Below are 26,638 nucleotides of genomic sequence, written 5' to 3' on the forward strand. Positions count from 1 at the left end.
TGTTAAATTGACGAACTCATATAAGCTTGCAGCATCCAGCGGGCGTAACTGGACACTGCAAGATGGAGATTCCCAGGGTTGTGTCTGGAACCGGAAGTATTGGCTTGTGTCATTCGCTTGCAAGTAGCTGGGAGTAGCTTACATGCCAGAGGCTGTGCGTCAACAGCCCAGGAGTGGGGTTCTCATAGCAGAGCAGGGTAAGGCTGGCTTCCAGAGTCAAGGATTGGAGTGGCGTAGCAGATCACCGGTCCAGATAACACCAGAGGGGAATGTCACTCAAGTATAGATCTTCCATGTACCCATCATAACAGTCTCAGGCAGGGACTCTAGAGGTAATACCCAAACAGCACAATAAACCATCACAATTGAAGGAGAAGAGGGAAATATTCTAGCAAGAGGTTCACCTACAGAGGCTGTGTGAGGTGAAACTGGGTTGCAGAGGAATCCCCAAGTCACCAGTACTAGATGCCCTCAAATTAAGAGTGCAAGACTTGGATTTTTATCTGAGCAGGGGTTAAGACTATACTAGACCAAAGCACCACCAAAGCTTTGTATGCTCCATCTCAAGCTCATCAAGAAAGATACCCCATAATTAAATTTCACTGCCCCACCACCAAGATAAGCCATACAACTCCCAGACACTGCCCATCTCCCCTGCACATCCCTCCTCCAGCTCCCATCTTGGTGAGACCCAAGGTTGTTGTAAGACGCTCCCTACATCCAGCTTCTCCTTTCAGAATGATTAAAAAGTCCACTATCCTCAATGGACATATTTCCACTGACTTCAGTGGGCTCTGGCTTAAGGTGCTGCTGGGACAGAGGCCAGTTGAACAACATGCTGCTTGCTGCTCTGAGGGTTCTCCTCAGACCACAGGGCCAAGATCCTACGAATCTGAGACTCCCACCTGAATCCTCCCCATCTCCCACACGTGGGCCACAAAACCAGATTGCTGAGGCTATGAGGTCAGATGCGCTGGCATGGGGAAGGGGAGAAAAGGAATGAGGGGGTGCGTGCACTCACATGTGCACTGCTATCACAATTAACAGTAGTAACAGGCAGCCAGTTTTGCCTTCCCTGCGACCTGGCTATTCTCCCAGTGTTATCTGGGCCAGCTAGTTGCCCGCAGGGAACTCTGATAAGATCAACTGCTGTTATTTTGTTTTAAAAGTGTTGTTCTCTAATTTAGCTGCCTTAATGATGGAGAACCCAGGCTCATTATGACAGCCTGGCATCGGGAGCAGGTGGGACATGTGGAAGCAAAGCAAGAAGTGGAGGGGAGAGGGGCAAGGATGGATAAGACCCAGAATTAATGTATTGACACTTTGTTAGCAGCAAAGAGGGGTTGGTTGGTTTTTTTTTTTTTTTTTAAAAAGCATTGGTTTCAGAGTCATTTCCATCATTCCTCCTCCCCCCAGCATTTTTGTAGCACTACCTGGCTTAGAGCAGTGGTTCTCAAAACTTGTGTACTGGTGACCCCTTTCACATAGCAAGCCGCTGAGTGTGATCCCCCCTTATAAAATTAAAAACACTTCTTTATATATTTAACACCATTACAAATGCTGGAGGCAAAGAAGGGTTTGGGGTGAAGGCTGACAGCTCCCGACCCCCAGTTTGAGAACCCCTGGCTTAGAGGGCATGCCTGGTTTTCTCCTAACAAGAGATATTGACAAGCTACTTCATTATTGTGGACATTTCTAAGGCAACCACTTCAAGTGGCAGCCACAAAGTGAACATCAGCTCTTTGCATGAGCTGTTGCCAGACTGGCATATGTGTTTATTAATGCAGATCCTTTGGTCTGCCAAGAAGGCACAGTTTATTGCAAACTATCCAGGGAAAGCCACAGGGAGAAATGGAGTCTCCTTGAACCTAATTTCAGAGCAGTCATCATGTCCCTCTGAGTTTTACTCCCTCCTTTGTGAGACCAAGAAGAATAAACTAGATTCAAGAGGTGTAGAATATATTCCAATCCGGAACTGTTTACAACTAAAAACCATCCACACACTGTTGTATGCCTAGGTCCTGTTCACTGGAAAGCTGAGGGAGACCAAACGCCCCTCTTGGTACAAGGACTTGCTTACATGCCGTTATTAGCTTCAGATCAGAGAGGGTCAGCCTTTGCCATACTAGGATCCCTCCCCAGTAACTCAGACCTTCATGCCCTTTAGCAATATGGGAAGAGCAGAATGGCTGCAAAACTTCCTAACACCAGTTCACACCCCCCAAGGTCAAGAGCCCCTGCTCTAGATGGGGGAACAGTTGCTCTGTTCAAGTATCTTCTAACCAACAAGACCTGAACTCCAGTCACAGAAGTATGCTCTAGCACCATCTAGTTAGCTCCCCCTGCTACAGGACTCACACCTCTTACCTTAACTGGAGTCCAAAGACATCTGCCAATCAGCAAGAACTCCCCAGAGCAGGATAACTCATGGTCTTGACTAAGCCACTAACAACTCATGCATTGGATTTATCCAGACTCCCTGCATGAACAGGGATAGAGAACAATGAGGAGGAACAGTAGAGTTGGTAATTCCACAGCTTCCTAATTCCTTGGAGAAGCTTCCCACTTTGTACCATCCCACTCAGGGGCCTATCTCTCCGGTCATTAGTGCACAAGAGCTGCCTGCCTTTACCATTAGTTCCACTCCTGTTCAGCCAAATGTACCAGGGTAGGAATCTCTCTCCCCCCAACACATTATGGAGAATTCACTTTCGGGCTAGCTTCAGATGACTCAGGCATTCATTCTTTGGAGACATCTTTGGATCACTCTTGTTTTACCAGCGCCTGTAATAAGTAATCGTATCAGCATTTAGATTTGCCATTGACCAGGAAGCTCCAAAGTCATGACCAATTGGTTGTAGTTTCAGGTGACTTTCTGCTTGTGAAAGCTGCCAACATGACACCCTTGTGGACTGGAGTCCTCTCTGGAAAGAGTGCAGCACAGACAACAGCAGTGCAAGCTCTTTCCATACTGCCCTGTCAATATTCTTCAGGGATGAGGTGAGTGTATGCCTCTAAGGATGAGGGGCTAGGTCATTCTCCATGATCCATTTAGACCTTAGCCTTTGTACAAAGATTAACAGGACTACAGTAATTGGTTCTGTGATGGTGGTTTATGAATGTGGGCTCTTGTGCACTAGATACTGGACCAAGCCCCACAGATGTCACACAAGCCATTGCAAAGCTGTCAGATGGTAACATTTTTTGGTTCCTTACTAAACTGGGTCAAATTCAGACCAACAAACTGGAGGCGAATGGTTGTAGATCCCATTCTATTCTGGCTAGTTTTAGATGCACTATACAAATTGCACAGCAAGACTCTGGCTATTTTACTGCTCCTGCTCAGGAGAGGAAAACAGGCTTGCTCTTTCCTGACTAGACAATAATCTAGGTATTTCGAGTCTGTACTTTAACAGCTCTGATCTGCCTTGTTTTCTGTTTAGCCTTTGTTTATATTGATCCCTCTGCACGCTTCCAGCTTTTCTTTACCAAAAAAGCTGCACATTTGCAAGGGCTGAGTTCTCCACATCATTTTTGCTGACAGAGCTACGGTTGCTCAGGGCACAAAGGTTATGTAACACAACTGACTGAGTTACACATTTATTAAAGAGACCTTTACACTCCTCCACCATGATCATTCCAGCGGTTCATTAATTTCTTAGCTTCTCTCTTTTTGGAACAAAGAATATCAACTTTTTAAAAAGAAGGTAGCTTCCCTGACAGCAGTTTTGAATTTGCTGGAGTTTCCATTAGAAAACTCTCTCTAGTTTGGTTTTGTAGTCCCACTGTTAGAGACAATGCCACTTATTCATGGAGGCTAGGGAAGCATCACTGACTAGTGATTGCATTTACTGTTAAATGTAGACACTTTATCTGATGTTAAGCCATGTTTGGATTCCAGTGTTCCCACTCCCCTTGGCATCTGAAACTTATCACGGCCAATGACATACATTGTAAGCCAGAAATCAAATATGTTGCTAGAAAACAGGTTTAGTATCATGTAGAAATGTACAGAGTCCCTGGAATTGCTGACACAGCTCTCATTTCCAGAGTAGAAGAACTCCATACAGTTTACACTGCGTGGGTCTTTCAAATCCTACAAAGCAGAGGTCTTGTCTACTTTGCGTGGATATATAAGGTCCCATGGCCCTTTTTAACAGCAGAGTTTTGGCACAGTGTATTTGACCAAAACACCCCTCTTTTTCACTTACCAGGCTATGTTCCATAGAGCTGCATTTCAGTTGTAAATAGATAAGGCCTGATCATGCAACCAGGCATGCGCAAGCAAAACCCTGTACCCATGCAGAGCCACATTAACAGGCTTTTACGGGTGAAGTAAGGATCCCTGCCACGCACATCCATCTGCAAAACTGGGAGCCATATTCTGTAAAGCACTTTGGATCCTTTGGGACGAAAAGCATCTATAACACTTATAACAGCTTTCCTTTGTGCAAGTTCCAAGTTTCATCTGTCAGAGTAGTTTACTTTATTGCAAGAACTTTTACAGTTGACTGGACATATGCATTTTATGTCAGCAGCTATATTTTTTGTTAAAGTCATCTAGCAGCCCTGGTGACCCAAGGGGTCAAATTCCAGATTCCCAGATAGTTATGGGGTACTTATCCAGCTGCAAAGTTTACATCTGGATAAACTTACTTCTCCCTTATAAATTTATCAGAAGCTGTAAATACAGAAAACTTTATTCCCCTAGGATACACAAGGCTACCAGTATGATTCTGAGCTCACTACAGCAGTTTGCCGCTGGTGTAAATTGTTTTACTTTAGTGGAGTCACTTCCAATTTCCATTGGTGTGAGCGAGGAAAGAATCAGAGCCTACATGTTTCCCCTGAAAACAGAGAGTAGCACTGCAACACAATGGTCTGGCTACCATATACTGCATGCTTTCAGGATGGGCAAGAGGATGATGGCCCTAGCATCAGTTCCCCAAATTAGGGGCAGGTATGGGACCTGGCTCAGCTGTTCAGGTGGGGAATTCTTCAGAGCACACCAGCAGCCACTGACATAAGACGGCCATACTGGGTCAGACCAAGGTCTATCTAGCCCAGTATCCTGTCTGCCGACAGTGGCCAATGACAGGTGCCCCAGAAGGAATGAACAGAACAGGTAACATCAAGTGATCCATTCCCTGTCGCTCATTCCCAGCTCCTGGCACAGAGAGGCTAGAGACACCATCCCTGCCCATCCTGGCTAATAGCCATTGATGGACCTATCCTCCATGAACTTATCTAGTTCTTTTTTGAACCCTGTCATAGTCTTGGCCTTCACAACATCCTCTGGCAAAGAGTTCCACAGACTGACTGTGTGTTGTGAGAAAAAAATACCTCCTCCTGTTTGTTTTAAACCTGCTACCTATTAATTTCATTGGGTGACTCTAGTTCTTGTGTCATGAGAAGGAGTAAATAACACTTCCTTATTTACTTTCTCCACATCAGTCATGATTTTATAGACCTCAATCATATCACCCCTTAGTTGTCTCTTTTCCAAGCTGAAAAGTCCCAGTCTTATTAATCTCTCCTCATACAGAAGCCGTTCCATACCCCTAATCATTTTTGTTGCCCTTTTCTGAACCTTTTCCAATTCCAATATAATCGCGCAAGGAGCAGCACTGCTGAGCTGCAGATCACTTGGCTAAAGAAAGCGTTGCAGCCATGCAGAGGCCTGTCTACAGAGAGATTTAACAAGGGCAGGGAGACTCAATTACTCCTTCTTGGAGGTGTACCATAAAATCATATACCTCCCCAGTCACTCCACTGCTGCTCAGGTGACAGACTGTGGGCCTTCATATGGCTACTGGAAAAGGAGAGGAGAATGAACGCCAGACCCAGCAGCGAGCCAGACTGCAGTGATGAAAGGCTGGGGTGGAGGGGCGGGGGAGGCGGAAGACTGAGAGTAAAAAATTCCAGCTTAAAAAAAAAAAAAAAAAAAAAAAAAAGAGAGAGAAAGTGCAATTAATTTCTTGGCAGCTGATCATCACTAACAATCTGAACACACACTCAAGAGCTTACTGTGCAACATGCGGGACAATAGTTGCAAGAACACACCAGCCCTCCAAAGTCCCCAGCTATTAAGGCATGCAGCTCCGTCAGATAGGAACACAGTTTAAAAGGTAAAGTGGTGCATTGCTATTACACATTATAGCTCCCTTAGAACAGGATGTTGCCCGATCAGTGAAACATGCAGCAATCAGGAACATGGCTGCAAATGCAAATATTGCAGCGCTGTCACAGTGCCTAGCTGGATCAGTGCACTTGGATCTGTAAGGGACAGAAAGGCACATAATAAAAGTATGCAGATTAATCAATAAAAGCTGACTTGCTTGATACAGTAGAGGGCAATTGTGCAAAAGTATCTGAAAGATATGCAGCATGATGAGAATATGCAGTGTTTCCTGAGCTAGTCAAGGGACAAATGGGGGGGGGGGGGGGAAGAAAGGGTTAGCACAAGGTGATGAATCTGCCGAGAAACTGCTGGATCCCCATGCCACTTGAACTCCTAAAGGTGGCAGCTATGACTTAGGTTTAAGTCTAATTTGAGAGAGTCACCCTAATGCTCTGGTTATTAGTTTCATAACCTGTTCATGAGGATGACAGCTAGAATCACACTGCGATCATGACACAGGTTTATGGAGAGACAGACAGACAGCCATAGATAGATAGAGGGAGAGATGTTCTTGTACTTAGCCATTTCTCTAGTGATCTTATAGCCTCAGGACACGCTTCTGTAGTGTTTTCTAGCGAACATGGACCAACGCCTCTCCTGTCTCCTCTACCTGCCCCTGTATCCAGAGAGACAACCTAACTATGGATGCCTCTACCCAGATCCTGATGTGGATTTGCAGCGATTGTGACCTGCATTTCCCACTCATAGAAACCCCGGCTGCGGGGGCCATCCAGTGTGAAAGGTGCCTGCTGGTGGAATCACTCAGGAAGCAGGTGGGAGTGCTACAGGAGGAGGTGGCTGGGCCAAGGAGCATCTGTACCCATGAGTAATTCCTTGAGACTATTCATATGGAGACATCCAAGGCGGAGGACGCTATCCAGCTACAGAGGATTGCTGTCACATCACCAGGGGAGGAAGATATGGCTCTGTCACAGGGAGGACACTGGCTGCTGGTTACTTCTGGATCAGGCAGTGCTCCACCCCTACTCCGAACCCACCCACCATGGTGATGGAAAACCGTTATCCTGCCCTGGCAACTAGTGATGAGGAACCACCCACAAAAGTGGAAGAGGAGAAGCCATGAACCCCCAAGGCTGGCAGGATCGCAGCCACCACTCCCAGGAGGAAACATAGGGTAGTGGTGGTTGATGACTCTCTTCTGAGGAGGACAGAGACACCCAGCTGTCAGCCTGACATGGCATCCCGGGAGGTATGCTGCCTGCAAGGGGCCCGTATCCAAGACGTTACGGAGGGATTGTCGAGGTATCAACCCTCTGACTATTACCCCATGCTACTCATCCATGTGGGCACTAATGATACTGCGAGGTATGATGCTCAGCAGATCAGAAGTGACCACAGGGCCCTGGGAGAAAGAGTGAAAGAGTTGGAAGCAGAGGTGGTGTTCTCTTTGATCCTTCAGTCAAGGGTAAGGGCCCAGGCAGAGACAAATGCATCCTGGAGGTGAATGCCTGGCTGCGAGGACGGTGTTGCGAGGAGGGCTTCAGGTTCCTTAACCACAGGATGCTGTTTCAGGAAGAAGGACTGCTAAGTAGAGATAGGGTCCACCTATCGAGGAAGGGAAAGAGCATATTGGATAAAGACTGGCTAACCTAGTGAGGAGGGCTTTACACTAGGTTCGAAGGGACAGGTGACCAAAGCCCACAGGTAAGTCAAAAACATGGAAACCTGGGAAAAGGGTCAGAATTTTTTTTATTGGGGGGGAGGGGAGGGGAGAGCATCAGTTGTTATAGCAGGGACAAAGGAGAGACAAGATAGAACTGGGAGAGGAAATTAAATCAGTTTCTTAGATGTCTATACTAATGCAAGAAGTATGGGGAATAAGAAGGAAGAACCTGAAATGCTAGTAAATAAACAACTATGACATAGCTGCATCACAGACTTGGTGGGATAATACATGACTGGAATATTGGTATAGAAGGGTACAACTTGCTCAGGAAGGACAGGCAGGGAAAAAAAGGGAGGAGGTGTTGCTTTATATATTAAAAATGTACATACTTGGACTGAGGATGAATGGAAATAGGAGACAGACTCGTTGAAAGTCTCTGGATAACCATAAAAGGGGTAAAAACAAGGGTGATGTCATCATAGGGGCTACTACAGACCATCTAACCATGAAGAAGAGGTGGATGAGGCTTTTTTTTTTTTTAAAACAACTAACAAAAGCATCCAAAGCACAGGACTTGGTGGTGATGGGGGACTTCAACTACTCAGACATCTGTTGGGAAAATAACACAGCAGGGCACAGATTATCCAACAAGTTTTTGGAATGTATTAGAGACAATTTTTTATTTCAGAAGGCGGAGAAAGGTACTAGGGGAGAGGCTGTTCTAGATTTGATTTTGACAAATAGGGAGGAACTGGTTGAGAATTTGAAGGTGGAAGACAGTGGAGATGAAAGTGATCATGAAATAATAAAGTTCATGATCCTAAGGAATGGAAGGAGGGAGGGAGAACAGCAAAACAAAGACAATGGATTTCAAGAAGGCAGACTTTAGCAAACTCAGGGAGCTGGTAGATAAGATCCCATGGGAAGCAAGTCTAAGGGGAAAAACAACTGAAGACAGTTGGCAGTTCTTCCAAAGAGACATTATTAAGGGCACAAGAGCAAACTGTCCCACTGCACAGGAAAGACAAAAAGTGTGGCAAGAGACCACCATGGCTTACCCAGGAGATCTTCAATGATCTAAAAATTAAAAGTCCTACAAAAAGCGGAAACTCGGTCAAATTACATGGATAAATATAACCAAATAACACAAATATGTAGGTACAAAATTAGAAAGGCCAAGGCACAACCCAAGATCAAACTAGCTAGAGACAAAAAGGGTAACAAAAAAATTCTACAAATACATTAGAAGTAAGAGGAAGACCAAGGACAGAGTAGGCCTGTTACTCAATGAGAGGGTGGGGAAACAATAACAGAAAATGTGGAAATGGCAGAGGTGCTTGATGACTTTGTTTCGGTTTTCACCAGAAAGGTTGGTGGTGATTGGACGTCTAACATAGTGAATGCCAGTGAAAATGAAGTAGGATCAGAGGCTAAAAGAGGGAAAGAACAAGTTAAAAATTACTTAGACAAGTTAGATGTCTTCAAGTCACCAAGGCCTGATGAAATGCATCCTACTCAAGGAGCTGACTGAGGAGATATCTGAGCCATTAGCGATTATCTTTGAAAAGTCACGGAAGGCTGAAGAAATTCCAGAAGACTGGAAAAGGGCAAATATAGTGCCAATCTATAAAAAGAGAAATAAGAACAACCCGGGGAATAACAGACCAGTCAGCTTAACTTCTGTACCTTGAGAGATAATGGAGCAAATTAAGCAATCAATTTCCAAACACGTAAAGATATGAAGGTGATAAGTAACTGTCAGCATGAATTTGTCAAGAACAAATCATGTCAAACCAATCTGATAGCCTTCTTTGACAGGGCAACAAGCCCTGTGGATAGAGGGGAAGCGGTAGACGTGGTATATCTTGACTTTAGTAAAGCTTTTGATACTGTCTTGCATGACCCTCTAATAAACAAACTAGGGAAATGCAACCTAGCTATAGCTACCCTAAGGTAGGTGCATAACTGGTTGGAAAATTGTTCCCAGAGAGTAGTTACCAGTGGTTCACAGCCATGCTGGAAGGGCATAATGAGTGGGGTCCCGCAGGGATCAATTCTGGGTCCAGTTCTGTTCAATATCTTCATCAATGATTTAGATAACGGCATACAAAGTACACTTATAAAGTCTGTGGATGATACCAAGATGAGAGGAGTTGCAACTGCTTTGGAGGATAGGATTATAATTCAAAATGATCTGGACAAACTGGAGAAATGGTCTGAAGTAAATAGGATGAAATTCAATAAGGACAAATGCAAAGTACTCCACTTAGGAAGAAACAATCAGTTGCAAATATACAAAATGGAAAATGACTGTCTAGGAAGGAGTACTGTGGAAAGGGATCTGGGGGTCATAGTGAACCATAAGCTAAATATGAGTCAACAGGGTAACACTGTTGCAAAAAAAGCAAACATCATTCTGAGAAGTATTAGCAGGAGTGTTGTAACCAAGACACGAGAATTAATTATTTCGCTCTACTCTGTGCCCGATTAGGCCTCAGCTGGAGTATTGTGTCCAGTTCTGGGCACCACATTTCAGGAAAGATGTGGACAAACTGGAGAAAGTCCAGAGAAGAGCAACAAAAATGATTAAATGTCTAGAAAACATGATCTATGAGGGAAGATTGAAAAAAATTGGGTTTATTTAGTCTGGAGAAGAGATGACTGAGAGGGGACATGAGAACAGTCTTCCAGTACGTAAAAGATTGTTATAAAGAGGAGGATGATAAATTGTTCTCCTGTAGTACTTAAGACAAAACAAGACTTAATAGGCTTAAATTGCAGCAAGGGAGATTGAGATTGGACATTAAGAAAACTTTCCCGTCAGGGAAGTTAAGCACTAGAATAAATTGCCTAGTGAGGTTATGAAATCTCCATCATTGAATGTTTTAAGAGCAGATTAGACAAGTACCTGTCAGGGATGGTCTAGAATTAGATAATACTTAGTCCTGCTTCAGTTCAAAGGGCTGGACTAGATGGCTTATCAAGGTCCCTCCGGATTTATGATTCTATGATCCTGATCACACATTTTTATTTACAAATCCAAGGAACCCACCCCTCTCCCCTCCAGCTGCTGGAAGAGAAGTGCAGTCTCTTTATGCGTCCCTCCATTCTGAAATCCTGGCTGAAAACAGAGTAATTAGAGGGCATTCTGCTACTATACCCCTCTCTCAGCCTCCTTTATAGTGAGTGGCCCTATTACCCCCGGCTGCTTAGGTATTCCTGACAATGGCAGAGTGACCCTGACATTTTAGTCAGTTTTGCTGCTTTCCCACAGGGTTCTAAATAGCAGCAGCAAAAACTTGCAAGACTCCAGTCATTCTGCAGCAGCTTGTGAAAGCTCTGAGCAGCAACTGCAGACCTAAGACGACAGCACTGTGCTGATTTCCACTTGATTCATATTTGGAAGGATTTCTTGCAACCAAAAGGGCGAAAAACACTTTAAAAAATGAAATATTACCATCAATTTCTGAGTAACTACACACCTGGGAAAGCCTCCTACTAATGCAGGTGAGTGGACTGGTCATGCTTGCATAGAAATGCACCTCAGAACAGCAACTCAGTCTTTGGTAGCACTGGGCAACAGCACAAGTCCTCATGTAACAGCTCCATTTACAACTATGCCTTTTGGGTTACTTGGTGCTCTGTCCCTATTTCAGAGGCGGCTGGACATAGTCTTTAAGGGGCATGGGGATTTCCTAGCAGTTTAGCTGGATGATATTTTCATCTTCAGTACTGACTGTAGATTCATAGATATTAAGGTCAGAAGGGACCATTATGATCATCTAGTCTCACCTCCTGCACAACGCAGGCCACAGAATCTCGCCCACCCACTCCTGCAAAAAACCTCTCACCTATGTCTGCACTATTGAAGTCCTCAAATTATGGTTTAAAGACTTCAAGGAGCAGAGAATCCTCCAGGGGTGATCCGTGCCCCATGCTACAGAGGAAGGCGAAAAACCGCCAGGGCCTCTTCCAATCTGCCCTGGAGGAAAATTCCTTCCCAACCCCAAATATGGTGATGAGCTAAACCCTGAGCATATGGGCAAGATTCACCAGCCAGATACCCAGGAAAGAATTCTCTGTAGTAACTCTGATCTCACCCCATCTAAAATCCCATCACAGGCCATTGGGCCTATTTACCATGAATATTTAAAGATCAATTAATTGCAAAAATCATGTTATCCCATCATACCATCTCCTCCATAAACTTATCAAGTTTAATCTTAAAGCCAGATAGGTCTTTTGTCCCCATTGCTTCCCTTGGAAGGCTATTCCAAAACTTCACTCCTCTGATGGTTAGAAACCTTCATCTAATTTCAAGTCTAAACTTCCCGATGACCAGTTTATATTTGTTCTTGTGTCCACATTGGTACTGAGCTTAAATAATTCCTCTCCCTCTCTGGTATTTATCCCTCTGATATATTTATAGAGAGCAATCATATCTCCCCTCAACCTTCTTTTGGTTAGGCTAAACAAGCCAAGTTCCTTGAGTCTCCTTTCATAAGACAGGTTTTCCATTCCTCAGATCATCCTAGTAGCCCTTCTCTGTACCTTTTCCAGTTTGAATTCATCCTTTTTAAACATGGGAGACCAGAACTGCACACAGTATTCCAGGTGAGGTCTCACAAGTGCCTTGTATAATGGTACTAAAACCTCCTTATCTCTACCGGAAATACCTCGCCTGATGCATCCCAAGACTGCATTAGCTTTTTTCACGGCCATATCAAATTGGCGGCTCAGTCATCCTATAATCAACCAATACTCCAAGGTCCTTCTCCTCCTCCGTTACTTCTAATTGATGCCTCTCCAGCTTATAACTAAAATTCTTGTTATTAATCCCTAAATGCATAACCTTACATTTCTCACTATTAAATTTCATGCTATTACTATTACTCCAGTTTACAGGGTCATCCAGATTCTCCTGTATGATATCTCAGTCTCTCTCTAAATTGGCAATACCTCCCAGTTTTGTATCATCCGCAAACTTTATTAGCACGCTCCCACTTTTTGTGCCAAGATCAGTAATAAAAAGATTAAATAAAAGATTGGTCCCAAAACTGATCCCTGAGGAACTCCACTGGTAACCTTCCTACAGCCCGACAGTTCACCTTTCAGTAGGACCCGCTGTAATCTCCCTGTTAACCATTTTCTTATCCACCTTTTAATTTTCATATTGATCCTCATCTTTTCTAATTTAACTAATAATTCCCCATGTGGCATCGTCTCAAACTCCTTACTGAAATCTAGGTAAATTAGATCCACTGCATTTCCTTTGTCTAAAAAATCTGTTACTTTCTCAAAGAAGGAGATCAGGTTAGTTTGACACGATCTACCTTTTGTAAAACCATGTTGTATTTTGTCCCATTTACCATTGACCTCAATGTCCTTAACTACTTTCTCCTTCAAAATTTTTTCCAAGACCTTGCATACTACAGATGTCAAACTAACAGGCCTGTAGTTACCCAGATCACTTTTTTTTTTCTTTTCTTAAAAATAGGAACTATGTTAGCAATTCTCCAATCATACGGTACAACCCCTGAGTTTACAGATTCATTAAAAATTCTTGCTAATGGGCTTGCAATTTCATGTGCCAATTCCTTTAATATTCTTGGATGAAGATTATCTGGGCCACCCGATTTAGTCCCATTAAGCTGTTTGAGTTTCGCTTCTACCTCAGATATGGTAATATCTGCCTCCATATCCTCATTCCATTTGTCATGCTACCATTATCCCTAAGATCCTCTTTAGTCTTATTCAAGACTGAGGCAAAGTATCTGTTTAGATATTTAGATAGGTAGATATTGGGCCATGCCTAGATTATCCTTGACCTCCATTCCATCCTCAGTGTTTAGCGATCCCACTTCTTCTTTCTTTGTTTTCTTCTTATTTATATGGCTATAGAACCTTTTACTATTGGTTTTAATTCCTTTTGCAAGGTCCAACTCTACTTGAATTTTAGCTTGTCTCACTTTATCCCTACACGTAAACACCACCCTATATCGGAAACCTACTGACCGCTATTCCTACCTACATGCCTCTAGCTTTCATCCAGATCATACCACTCGATCCATTGTCTACAGCCAAGCGCTACGATATAACCGCATTTGCTCCAACCCCTCAGACAGAGACAAACACTTACAAGATCTCTATCATGCATTCCTACAACTACAATACCCACCTGCTGAAGTGAAGAAACAGATTGACAGAGCCAGAAGAGTACCCAGAAGTCACCTACTACAGGACAGGCCCAACAAAGAAAACAACAGAACGCCACTAGCCATCACCTTCAGCCCCCAACTAAAACCTCTCCAATGCATCATCAAGGATCTACAACCTATCCTGAAGGACGACCCATCACTCTCACAGATCTTGGGAGACAGGCCAGTCCTTGCTTACAGACAGCCCCCCAACCTGAAGCAAATACTCACCAGCAACCACACACCACACAACAGAACCACTAACCCAGGAACCTATCCTTGCAACAAAGCCCGTTGCCAACTCTGTCCACATACCTATTCAGGGGACACCATCATAGGGCCTAATCACATCAGCCACACTATCAGAGGCTCGTTCACCTGCGCATCTACCAATGTGATATATGCCATCATGTGCCAGCAATGCCGCTCTGCCATGTACATTGGCCAAACTGGACAGTCTCTACATAAAAGAATGAATGGACACAAATCAGACGTCAAGAATTATAACATTCAAAAACCAGTTGGAGAACACTTCAATCTCTCTGGTCACTCGATCACAGACCTAAGAGTGGCTATCCTTCAACAAAAAAAGCTTCAAAAACAGACTCCAATGAGAGACTGCTGAATTGGAATTAATTTGCAAACTGGATACAATTAACTTAGGCTTGAATAGAGACTGGGAATGGATGAGTCATTACACAATGTAAAATTATTTCCCCATGGTATTTCTCCCTCCCACCCCACCCCCCACTGTTCCTCTGATATTCTTGTTAACTGCTGGAATTAGCCTACCTTGCTTATCACCATGAAAGGTTTTCCTCCTTTCCCCCCCTGCTGCTGGTGATGGCTTATCTTAAGTGATCACTCTCCTTACAGTGTGTATGATAAACCCATTGTTTCATATTCTCTGTGTTGTGTGTGTGTGTGTGTGTGTGTGTGTGTGTGTGTGTGTGTGTGTGTGGTGTGTGTGGGTGTGTGTGTGTGTGTGTGTGTGTGTGTATAAATCTCTCCTCTGTTTTTTCCACCAAATGCATCTGATGAAGTGAGCTGTAGCTCACGAAAGCTTATGCTCTAATAAATTTGTTAGTCTCTAAAGGTGCCACAAGTACTCCTTTTCTTTTTGCGAATACAGACTAACATGGCTGCTACTCTGAAATCTATGCATATTATTACACTTAACATTTCTTTGATATTCATACCCAAGTGAATTGCCCTGTGGCTTTAGCTTGAGCTGACCTGTCAGTGTCACAATGTCCTAAACCAGATATTGGTTAAACTGTAGATGGAAAAAAGTCTAAGCTCATTAAGAACATTTGCAAGTACAGACTTTATAGAACAGAGATGAAGTCCTTTATGGGTTTGGTAGTCTGGCACTGGCAATTCTTTAGCACAGTTCTCCACTTTGCTGTGCTTTTAGTCAAGTCATAGTGTGGAGACAAAGAGCTAACAAAATGGAAAACATCCAAGCCCAAAGAGAAGTCTGTGCAAACATTCTATATTTCAGAGTCCTGATTTTCTCTGCAGAATTAGTTATTCAGGTAGCTGCTTTAGGAAAAGGCCTAGGAGCAGGTTTGTTACAAGAGCAGTTGGCTGGTTGAATGAAGACAGTGCCATTATCTGAGCCATGCTGGCTCACTCTCTGCTAAGGGAGAGCATCATAACAAACAATGTCACTTTTCTGTCAGCCTTCAGTATGTCAGAGGAAGAATAGACTTCTGGCTAAGGCACAATACTTGGAAGAAAGATAGGTTCCATTCCTGACTCTGCTACAGTCTCTCTCTCTCTCTTTCACCTTTGACAAGTTGTTGGGATTCCCTCCGAAATCTTTTCCACTTGGCTAATCCAGAACACCTCACATAGTTCTGGGAGAATGCTCCATCCAGTTCTCTGGGATCCAAACACTCAGCTCGATTCCAGATCATCACTAAGGTTACATGCCTAATAAAGTAACAGCTCTATGCCCTTGCTGAGCAGGGTTAAGTACAGGGTGATTCCACAATTCCAAATTAGACCCCACAGTACACAGTTTATATACTTTTTTCCTAGCTACTAACATCTATACTTTTTTAATCTAATTGGTTTGGACATCGTATGGATCATGTAAGGACCAATCGCTTTGCACATCATGTAAGGACCAATAACTTATGTTTTCACCTTATTTACATTTCATGTTTATCAATTCACATTGTTCCCACTTATCTCAACTAGCCTGAAAACACAATCTCAAGCACACAGCCTGTCACACCCTTATTTACAATCTTGCACTCAAATCAAATTGTATGCAAGTTTACTCATGCCCAGCAAGATCTATGTCTACACAAGTCAATCTCTCCGTGCTTCATTTGCACACTCTGTACAATGGAGGATAGTACTTCCCTATTTCACAGAAGTTTGGCTAAAATTTTTTTTTAAAGCACTAAGATCCTTAAACAGAAAGTGTAAAACATCTTGAGACTACAGAAAAAAAGGTGTGTTATGTATTTTTAAGTATTATGATCTTTACCTTGTACGCTTTTACACAAGTGTGAGAAATGTTATTTGCTCAGTAAGAAAACACTGATCTTAAAGTCAGGCCATCTCACATCACAGGTCAGAAAGAAAGCAAAATTCCTGCCAAAAGAAGTTGATATCCTGAGACACAAGAGGTTGTGGGCCAAAAGGCCCAGCAATCCAGCAAATCCACCATGTCTGTCTGACCAAGACAAACCCAAAAAGTGCCCTCGGAAGAATGACTACCTACTATTGACCTAGCTTATAAATGCTACTGTCACTTTAAGCCTCCTAATTTCCCCCACCTGCATGTGATTCTGAAGCAGCTTGGAGAACTTAAAAATAAAACCACACCCCCCACACCTCCGACTTATTGTGTGTCCTGCAAAGGTCTAAAGAAAATATAATGCTTGTTCCTTGTGTTAGGATCAGGAGGTTTAACATTCAGCAAGCATATTCCTATAGAGGCAGAGCATGCTTTATAAAGGTCACTGAAAAACCATGCGTCACTGCACATTTTAAAGCCCAGATCCTACACAAACAAACTGGTGCTGATGCACTCTCACCCATGTACGGTACTAGAAGTTAGAGGTTTGTTTGTTTTTGAACTAGCAGCAAGACTGTGTTGCAAGGATCAATTTTAAACCATGATGATATAGGTGGATAAAAATCCAGGGATCAGAGTCTACTGTTAAAAAGATGTTACAACTTCTAAGTAAATTCTGATTTTTCACCAAGTTGACAGTGTCGGAATGGTACAATGAGGGGAGAGGGAAACCAAGAAAAAACTCTTGTCTACAGTTTCAGACCTATGTGCTTGACGCCCAGGTGTGCAGCCATTGCAAATATGGGCCCATCTCAGTACCCTCCAGTGACAATTTGGTCCCATTATTACACATGCAATTAAGATGAAAGGTTTCCAGCTTCCAGAGCACATAGGTAAAATCCTCCCCACCTTCCAGTTTGTTTACTGCCAACATGACAGGCGATCGCATCCCATAAAGCCAAACGCCCATCTCACCCCATTAGCACATGGAGAGAGTCACACACCTCTGATCTTAATTTTAAAAAAAATAAAAAAAACATAGGGCCTAAAGTGCCCGCAGTGAATGGAAACCATCAGCAATGAAATGCTATATGATGAGATGGCACCAGGATGCAATCTTTGTGCAATAGGCATGGTGCTGCATAGTCCAATAGAACAATGCCATGTACTGGGCAAGTGCCTCTTTCCACCATCCACTTCATAAAAAAATAAACAATCAAACTTGAGTGCTTCAGCATACTGTACAATTGAAGCACTAGCTAACTGATTATCTAGGTACTTTATAGTTTTAGGAGACCCTTCTCTATAAGCATCTCCATGCCACAGTGATGGGGTACCCTCTAACTAAAAAGACAGAAATAAAAACAGAGCACCTGGTCACATGACACAGTCATAGTTCACGCTTCTACAGCATGCTACAAACATTAAGAACATAAGAACCGCCACACTAAGAAAAGGAGTACTTGTGGCACCTTAGAGACTAACAAATTTATTAGAGCATAAGCTTTCGTGAGCTACAGCTCACTTCATCGGATGCATTTGGTGGAAAATACAGAGGGGAGATTGATATACACACACAGAGAACATGAAACAATGGGTTTATCATACACACTGTAAGGAGAGTGATCACTGAAGATAAGCCATCACCAGCAGCAGGGGGGGGAAAGGAGGAAAGCCTACCTTGCTTGTCACCATGAAAGGTTATTTCCAGCAGTTAACAAGAATATCTGAGGAACAGTGGGGGGCGGGGTGGGGGGGAGAAATAACATGGGGAAATAGTTTTACTTTGTGTAATGACTCATCCATTCCCAGTCTCTATTCAAGCCTAAGTTAATTGTATCCAGTTTGCAAATTAATTCCAATTCAGCAGTCTCTCGTTGGAGTCTGTTTTTGAAGCTTTTTTGTTGAAGGATAGCCACTCTTAGGTCTGTGATCGAGTGACCGGAGAGATTGAAGTGTTCTCCAACTGGTTTTTGAATGTTATAATTCTTGACATCTGATTTATGTCCATTTATTTATTTATTCCTCCCCCGCCCCTCGCTGCTGGTGATGGCTTATCTTAAGTGATCACTCTCCTTACAGTGTGTATGATAAACCCATTGTTTCATGTTCTCTGTGTGTGTATATAAATCTCTCCTCTGTTTTTTCCACCAAATGCATCCGATGAAGTGAGCTGTAGCTCACGAAAGCTTATGCTCAAATAAATTTGTTAGTCTCTAAGGTGCCACAAGTACTCCTTTTCTTTTTGCGAATACAGACTAACACGGCTGCTACTCTGAAACCTGTCATTATGCAAGGCACTGAATTTAGCCGTATAGAGTGGAAATCTGTCAACTTCATGAAAAAATTCATACACATACAGACAGACATCATCTTCCTCTCCAAATGCAAACAGATGGACATCATACTGAAAGGACTGAAGGTAAAAAATCCATTATAATCTACATACCACACAGACTATGCTGACAGCTTGTGCCACACACTCTCAAAGAAACTGCGGAACCACCTGATCAACATCCTCTACAGTAAACAGGGAAAGATTAAGAATGAGCTCTCAAAACTGGATACTCTCATAAAGAACCAACCTTCCACACAAACTTCCTCGTGGCTGGACTTTACAAAAACTAGACAAGCCATTTACAACACACACTTTGCTTCTCTACAAAAGAAAAAGGACACTAAGCTATCTAAACTATTACATGCCACTAGGGGCCACAACAGTGGTTCCCGTAACCCACCCAGCAATATTGTTAATCTATCCAACTATACTCTTAGCCCAGCAGAAGAATCTGTCCTATCTCGGGACCTCTCCTTTTGCCCCTCCACCCCCACAAACATGATACAGTTCTGCGGTGACCTAGAATCCTATTTTTGACGTCTCCGACTCAAGGAATATTTCCAACACACCTCTGACCAACATATCAACCCACAGAGACCTTCCTGCCAACACTACAAAAAGAAGGATTCTGGGTGGACTCCTCCTGAAGGTCGAAACAGCAGCCTGGACTTCTACATAGAGTGCTTCTGCCGATGTGCACGAGCTGAAATTGTGGAAGAGCAGCATCGCTTGCCCCATAACCTCAGCCATGCAGAACACAGTGCCATCCACAGCCTCAGAAACAACTCTGACATCATAATCAAAAAGGCTGACAAAGGAGGTGCTGTCGTCATCATGAATAGGTCAGAGTATGAACAAGAGGCTACTAGCCAGCTCTCCAACACCACTTTCTACAAGCCATTACCCTCTGATCCCACTGAGAGTTACCAAAAGAAACTACAGCATTTGCTCAAGAAACTCCCTGAAAAAGCACAAGAACAAATCCGCGCAGACACACCCCTCGAACCCCGACCTGGGGTATTCTATCTGCTACCCAAGATCCATAAACCTGGAAATCCTGGACGCCCCATCGTCTCAGGCATTGGCACCCTGACAGCAGGATTGTCTGGCTATGTAGACTCCCTCCTCAGGCCCTACGTTACCAGCACTCCTAGCTATCTTTGAGACACCACTGACTTCCTGAGGAAACTACAGTTCATTGGTGATCTTCCTAAAAACACCATCCTAGCCACTATGGATGTAGAAGCCCTCTACACCAACATACCACACAAAGATGGGCTACAAGCCATCAGGAACAGTATCCCCGATCATGTCATGGCTAACCTGGTGGCTGAACTTTGTGACTTTGTCCTCACCCATAACTATTTCACATTTGGGGACAAGGTATACCTTCAAGTCAGTAAAAAGAAAAGGAGTACTTGTGGCACCTTAGAGACTAACAAATTTATTAGAGCATAAGCTTTCGTGAGCTACAGCTCACTTCATCGGATACATTTGGTGGAAAAAACAGAGGAGAGATTTATATACACACACACACACAGAGAACATGAAACAATGGGTTTATCATACACACTGTAAGGAGAGTGATCACTTAAGATAAGCCATCACCAGCAGCAGGGGGAGGGAAAGGAGGAAAACCTTTCATGGTGACAAGCAAGGTAGGCTAATTCCAGCAGTTAACAAGAATATCAGAGGAACAGTGGGGGGTGGGGTGGGAGGGAGAAATAGTTTTACTTTGTGTAATGACTCATCCATTCCCAGTCTCTATTCAAGCCTAAGTTAATTGTATCCAGTTTGCAAATTAATTCCAATTCAGCAGTCTCTCGTTGGAGTCTGTTTTTGAAGCTTTTTTGTTGAAGGATAGCCACTCTTGGGTCTGTGATCGAGTGACCAGAGAGATTGAAGTGTTCTCCAACTGGTTTTTGAATGTTATAATTCTTGACGTCTGATTTGTGTCCATTCATTCTTTTATGTAGAGACTGTCCAGTTTGGCCAATGTACATGGCAGAGCGGCATTGCTGGCACATGATGGCATATATCACATTGGTAGATGCGCAGGTGAACGAGCCTCTGATAGTGTGGCTGATGTGATTAGGCCCTATGATGGTGTCCCCTGAATAGATATGTGGACAGAGTTGGCAACGGGCTTTGTTGCAAGGATAGGTTCCTGGGTTAGTGGTTCTGTTGTGTGGTGTGTGGTTGCTGGTGAGTATCTGCTTCAGGTTGGGGGGCTGTCTGTAAGCAAGGACTGGTCTGTCTCCCAAGATCTGTGAGAGTGATGGGTCGTCCTTCAGGATAGGTTGTAGATCCTTGATGATGCGTTGGAGAGGTTTTAGTTGGGGGCTGAAGGTGATGGCTAGTGGCGTTCTGTTGTTTTCTTTGTTGGGCCTGTCCTATAGTAGGTGACTTCTGGGTACTCTTCTGGCTCTGTCAATCTGTTTCTTCACTTCAGCAGGTGGGTATTGTAGTTGTAGGAATGCATGATAGAGATCTTGTAGGTGTTTGTCTCTGTCTGAGGGGTTGGAGCAAATGCGGTTATATCGTAGCGCTTGGCTGTAGACAATGGATCGAGTGGTATGATCTGGATGAAAGCTAGAGGCATGTAGGTAGGAATAGCCGTCAGTAGGTTTCCGATATAGGGTGGTGTTTATGTGACCATCGCTTATTAGCGCCGTAGTGTCCAGGAAGTGGATCTCTTGTGTGGACTGGTCCAGGCTGAGGTTGATGGTGGGATGGAAATTGTTGAAATCATGGTGGAATTCCTCAAGAGCTTCTTTTCCATGGGTCCAGATGATGAAGATGTCATCAATGTAGCGCAAGTAGAGTAGGGGCATTAGGGGACGAGAGCTGAGGAAGCGTTGTTCTAAGTCAGCCATAAAAATGTTGGCATACTGTGGGGCCATGCGGGTACCCATCGCAGTGCCGCTGATTTGAAGGTATACATTGTCCCCAAATGTGAAATAGTTATGGGTGAGGACAAAGTCACAAAGTTCAGCCACCAGGTTAGCCGTGACAGTATCGGGGATACTGTTCCTGACAGCTTGTAGTCCATCTTTGTGTGGAATGTTGGTGTAGAGGGCTTCTACATCCATAGTGGCTAGGATGGTGTTTTTAGGAAGATCACCAATGGACTGTAGTTTCCTCAGGAAGTCAGTGGTGTCTCGAAGATAGCTGGGAGTGCTGGTAACGAAGGGCCTGAGGAGGGAGTCTACATAGCGAGACAATCCTGCTGTCAGGGTGCCAATGCCTGAGATGATGGGGCGTCCAGGATATCCAGGTTTATGGATCTTGGGAAGCAGATAGAATACCCCAGGTCGGGGTTCGAGGGGTGTGTCTGTGCAGACTTGTTCTTGTGCTTTTTCAGGGAGTTTCTTGAGCAAATGCTGTAGTTTCTTTTGGTAACTCTCAGTGGGATCAGAGGGTAATGGCTTGTAGAAAGTGGTGTTGGAGAGCTGGCTAGTAGCCTCTTGTTCATACTCCGACCTATTCATGATGACGACAGCACCTCCTTTGTCAGCCTTTTTGATTATGATGTCAGAGTTGTTTCTGAGGCTGTGGATGGCACTGTGTTCTGCATGGCTGAGGTTATGGGGTAAGCGATGCTGCTTTTCCACAATTTCAGCTCGTGCACTTCGGCGGAAGCACTCTATGTAGAAATCCAGGCTGCTGTTTCGACCTTCAGGAGGAGTCCACCCAGAATCCTTCTTTTTGTAGTGTTGGCAGGAAGGTCTCTGTGGGTTGATATGTTGGTCAGAGGTGTGTTGGAAATATTCCTTGAGTCTGAGACGTCGAAAATAGGATTCTAGGTCACCACAGAACTGTATCATGTTCGTGGGGGTGGAGGGGCAACGATCACAGACCTAAGAGTGGCTATCCTTCAACAAAAAAGCTTCAAAAACAGACTCCAACGAGAGACTGCTGAATTGGAATTAATTTGCAAACTGGATACAATTAACTGAATAGAGACTGGGAATGGATGAGTCATTACACAAAGTAAAACTATTTCCCCATGGTATTTCTCCCTCCCACCCCACCCCCCACTGCTCCTCTGATATTCTTGTTAACTGCTGGAATTAGCCTACCTTGCTTGTCACCATGAAAGGTTTTCCTCCTTTCCCCCCCCTGCTGCTGGTGATGGCTTATCTTAGGTGATCACTCTCCTTACAGTGTGTATGATAAACCCATTGTTTCATGTTCTCTGTGTGTGTATATCAATCTCTCCTCTGTTTTTTTCACCAAATGCATCCGATGAAGTGAGCTGTAGCTCATGAAAGCTTATGCTCTAATAAATTTGTTAGTCTCTAAGGTGCCGCAAGTACTCCTTTTCTTTTTGCGAATACAGACTAACTCGGCTGCTACTCTGAAACCGCCACACTAGATCAGACCAGTAGTCCATCTAGCCCAGTATCCTGTCTTCTGACAGTGGCCAATACCAGATGCTTCAAAGGGAATGACCACAACAGGGCAATCATCAAGTGACCCATCCCAGATGCAGGGAATGGATGGGGGGATACCCAGAGCATGGTGTAGCATCCTTCACCATCTTAGCTGATAACCATTGATCCTCCAGTATCCTCCGGTCTGGCGCTGGCAATTCTTTAGCACAGTTCTCCACTTTGCTGTGCTTTTAGTCAAGTCATACTGTGGAGACAAAGAGCTAACAAAATGGAAAACACCCAAGCCCAAAGAGAAGTCTGCGCAAACATTCTGTGTTATCCAATATCATCCATTAATTTATCTAATTCTTTTTTTAAATCAGTTATAGTTTTTGCCTTCAGAACATTCCCTGGCAAGGAGTTCCACAGGTTGACTGTACACTGACAAATCTTAACAGCACCACTCCCTGTCCCCCTCTGTAAAGAAGGCAACAGTCAGTATTGTTGCCCACATTTTATGGCTAGGACAAGCGAGACAGAGAGATAAAGCGATGGGCACGAAGGCACAAAGGCTGAATTAGCAAACAGCATCTCCCGCTCCCCGTCCTCCACACTGCCCCTCTGATTTCTGACCCCGCGCTGACACTGACTCCCTACGTGAATCTGGACGTGTCACGGCTCGCAGGAACCTGACCCTTAGATATCTACAACCAGGGCAGCAGCAGGGACCCCCCCACGTATAGCCACCAAACCGCTCTCAGTAGACACCCGGGGCTACAGGGACCGGAGCCAGAGATCCCAGATAGCGCGCAGGAATCCCGCCGTTAGAAGACATGGCCCCAGGCAGGCAGCTCCCTACCTAATACCCCTAACTTGGAGACGCGCCCCCCATCACCCCAGCCCCCCGTTAGAACAGCACACGCACCGTGCGTCCAGACCCCCGTCTCTACGTACGGCGAGTAGGAACGAGCCAGACACCTAGAGCCGCTGCCAGTCCGACCAGGCTCCGCTTGCGAGGCCCCCGGTGCCCCTTCTCCGGTATCCAACTCGGCATGGGGCTGCAACAGTTTGAAAGCTCCTGCGCTCTTTGTTTGGTTGTGGGGAGAGCCAGCAAAGGCTGCTGGGAAGGTCCCTGGAGGAGGTTTTACTGCGAGGGGAGGGGCTCAGCTTTAACGCTTTCAGGGACAGCGCCTCTCCAAGGTTCTTCCACCGTTCCCACACCAGAAACGCGAGGCTCTAGCTCGGTCCCGAAAGCTCGCTAACCCAGCCGCCGGCCTGGGGCCGCAGCTACATGCGGCAGATGGAGGTGCAAGAAGCCCTTCAGTGGGCAGCTCTAGGGTAATCTGTCCTTCCCCTCCTGGTGTCTCATAGTGAGAGCTGGGCGTAAAGCGGACGCATGCACGCACATAGCCTTCCCCCCACCAGCACACCTTTCCTGCTGCAACGCCTGAGGCTTGCTGTCTAATTTGGGGGGAAGTGCTGGGGTTCAGGGCAGGCAACTCCTGATGGTCTCAGATAACAGCACTTTACAAGCACCAGCCAGTTCTGTCAGCAGTCTATTATTACCCAATTTTGCAGATGGGGAAGCTGAGACCTTAAACATCTTGCTCCAGGTAACAAAGTGAGTCAATGGCAGAGGACTAGAACCCAGGAGCCCTGACTACCAGTTTCCCCACCCCACTTTCTTCTAACCTCTAGATAACATTGCTTACCATTGGTTCTGCTAAAGGCAGCATTCCCTCATCAGTAGTCACAGGACCCTACACCATCAAGAACATAGATACAAAAGTGAAATGTATAATATAAATGGTAACATACAAAAGCCAGTAGGAGAACACTTCAATCTTCCTGGATATTCTATAACAGATTTAAAAGTAGCTATACTTGAACAAAAAACTTCAGAAACAGACTTCAAAGAGAAATTTCAGAACTAAAATTCATTTGCAAATTTAACACCATTAATTTGGGCTTGAATAGGGACTGGGAGTGGCTGGCTCACTACAAAAACAGCTTTGCCTCTCCTGGAATTGACACCTCCTCATCAATTATTGGGAGTGGACTACATCCACCCTGATTGAATTGGCCCTGTGAACAGTGGTTCTCCACTTGTGAGGTAACTCCCTTCTCATATAATGCTTGCATCTGTAATTTTCACTCCATGTATCTGAAAAAGTGGTTTTTTAACCACAAAAACTTAGGCCCAAATAAATCTGTTAGTCTTTAAGGTGCCACTGGACTCCTTGTTGTTTTTATGTATAATACACACACTAATAGATGCCACTGTGCCCCTGGTATCTCCCATGGCTCCCAATCTGATTATTAACAGAGTAGTTGCAGTTAGCTATAGATGTAGCAGTTAATTATTACTACTATTTTATTTATTATTACTATAGGACCATAGAAGTGCATGCCACTGCACAGAACAAATCAAAATCCATTCCCTGTCCTGAAGAGTTTACAATCTAGGGCCCCAATTCTGAAAAGCCTCACACTCTTAACTTTACACAGGACTTCTCACATGCTTAAAGTTGAGCATGACAAGCAAGTCTTTGCAGAATCAGGGCCTCCTGTCAAGAGGAGAACATGAGGAGGAGCTGACAACATTGCAGGGGTGAGTTGTGGGGAAGCACAAGGGAAAGGATAAGATGAATATGCAGTCACGTGGGAAGCTAAATGTGTCTGTAGTGGATAGAGAAGTGGGTTTGGACAAGCGTCTTAAAAGGACAGAATTAATAAAAGACCTGATCAGAATAACAGATGCCATAAGAAATGTTGCCCGAGGAAAGTAAGATCTGTGTACTATGGCTTGCACCTGCAGACACTCATGCTATACAATGCAAAATTGTTCAGGGCCTCTGCACTGTCTTGTATTGTCATTTACACCTATGCAAAGTGAGTGTACACACTGCCAGTTCAGATTGGTAATGTTTCATACTCACTTGGCATGTCCAAATGGCAACACAAAGTGCAAAGCAGTGGAGAATCACACCTGCTATGTCCTTGGGTGGGAAGGCAATACTGCCGTGGAGAAAAGAGAAAGGATGCCAAGCTCACTGGAGAGGCTGATCTTCTGATGCTCTTGAGGCATAGCAAAAGATACTAGAAAAGGGGAGGGAATGTTTCGTCTGGTGACACTTACATTTTATGTAAAGATGTAATCTGTCTGACTGCATACATGATGCTCTAATAACACTGTGTAGTCTTGTTCATTTGGGGTTTCTGCAGACACATCACTTTAGGTGGCAATCTCCTTAGTGCTCACAACTTAAGCAGGGGCTTGCTGTGTCAGCAACTGGACTGCAGATCTCCATAGACAATTCAAATGATGCAGAAGGGGAAGTTGATGTCAGGAGGTAGCACTATTCAGTACTGATCCAATGACA

General features: G+C 44.3%; 1 protein-coding gene across 6 annotated transcripts in view; it reads right to left on the reverse strand.

Annotated features, from left to right (window-relative positions):
• LOC119862968 overlaps positions 1 to 24,395 on the reverse strand; it is a 32,223-nt gene extending 7,828 nt beyond the window's left edge. For 3 of the 6 annotated variants that reach the window (XM_038420555.2, XM_043494326.1, XM_038420550.2), the window contains exon 1: positions 24,181 to 24,394. The gene's annotated coding sequence lies outside the window, so the exon portion shown is untranslated. Of the gene's footprint in view, positions 1 to 142; positions 327 to 2,367; positions 2,480 to 24,180 lie in introns of all 6 variants that reach the window. The other 3 variants (XM_038420545.2, XM_038420546.2, XM_043494322.1) reach the window with 3 other exon arrangements.
• Between the last annotated feature and the right edge of the window lie 2,243 nt (positions 24,396 to 26,638).

This window comes from Dermochelys coriacea, chromosome 10, assembly GCF_009764565.3.
Source record: "Dermochelys coriacea isolate rDerCor1 chromosome 10, rDerCor1.pri.v4, whole genome shotgun sequence".
Taxonomy (NCBI): Eukaryota; Metazoa; Chordata; order Testudines; family Dermochelyidae; genus Dermochelys; species Dermochelys coriacea.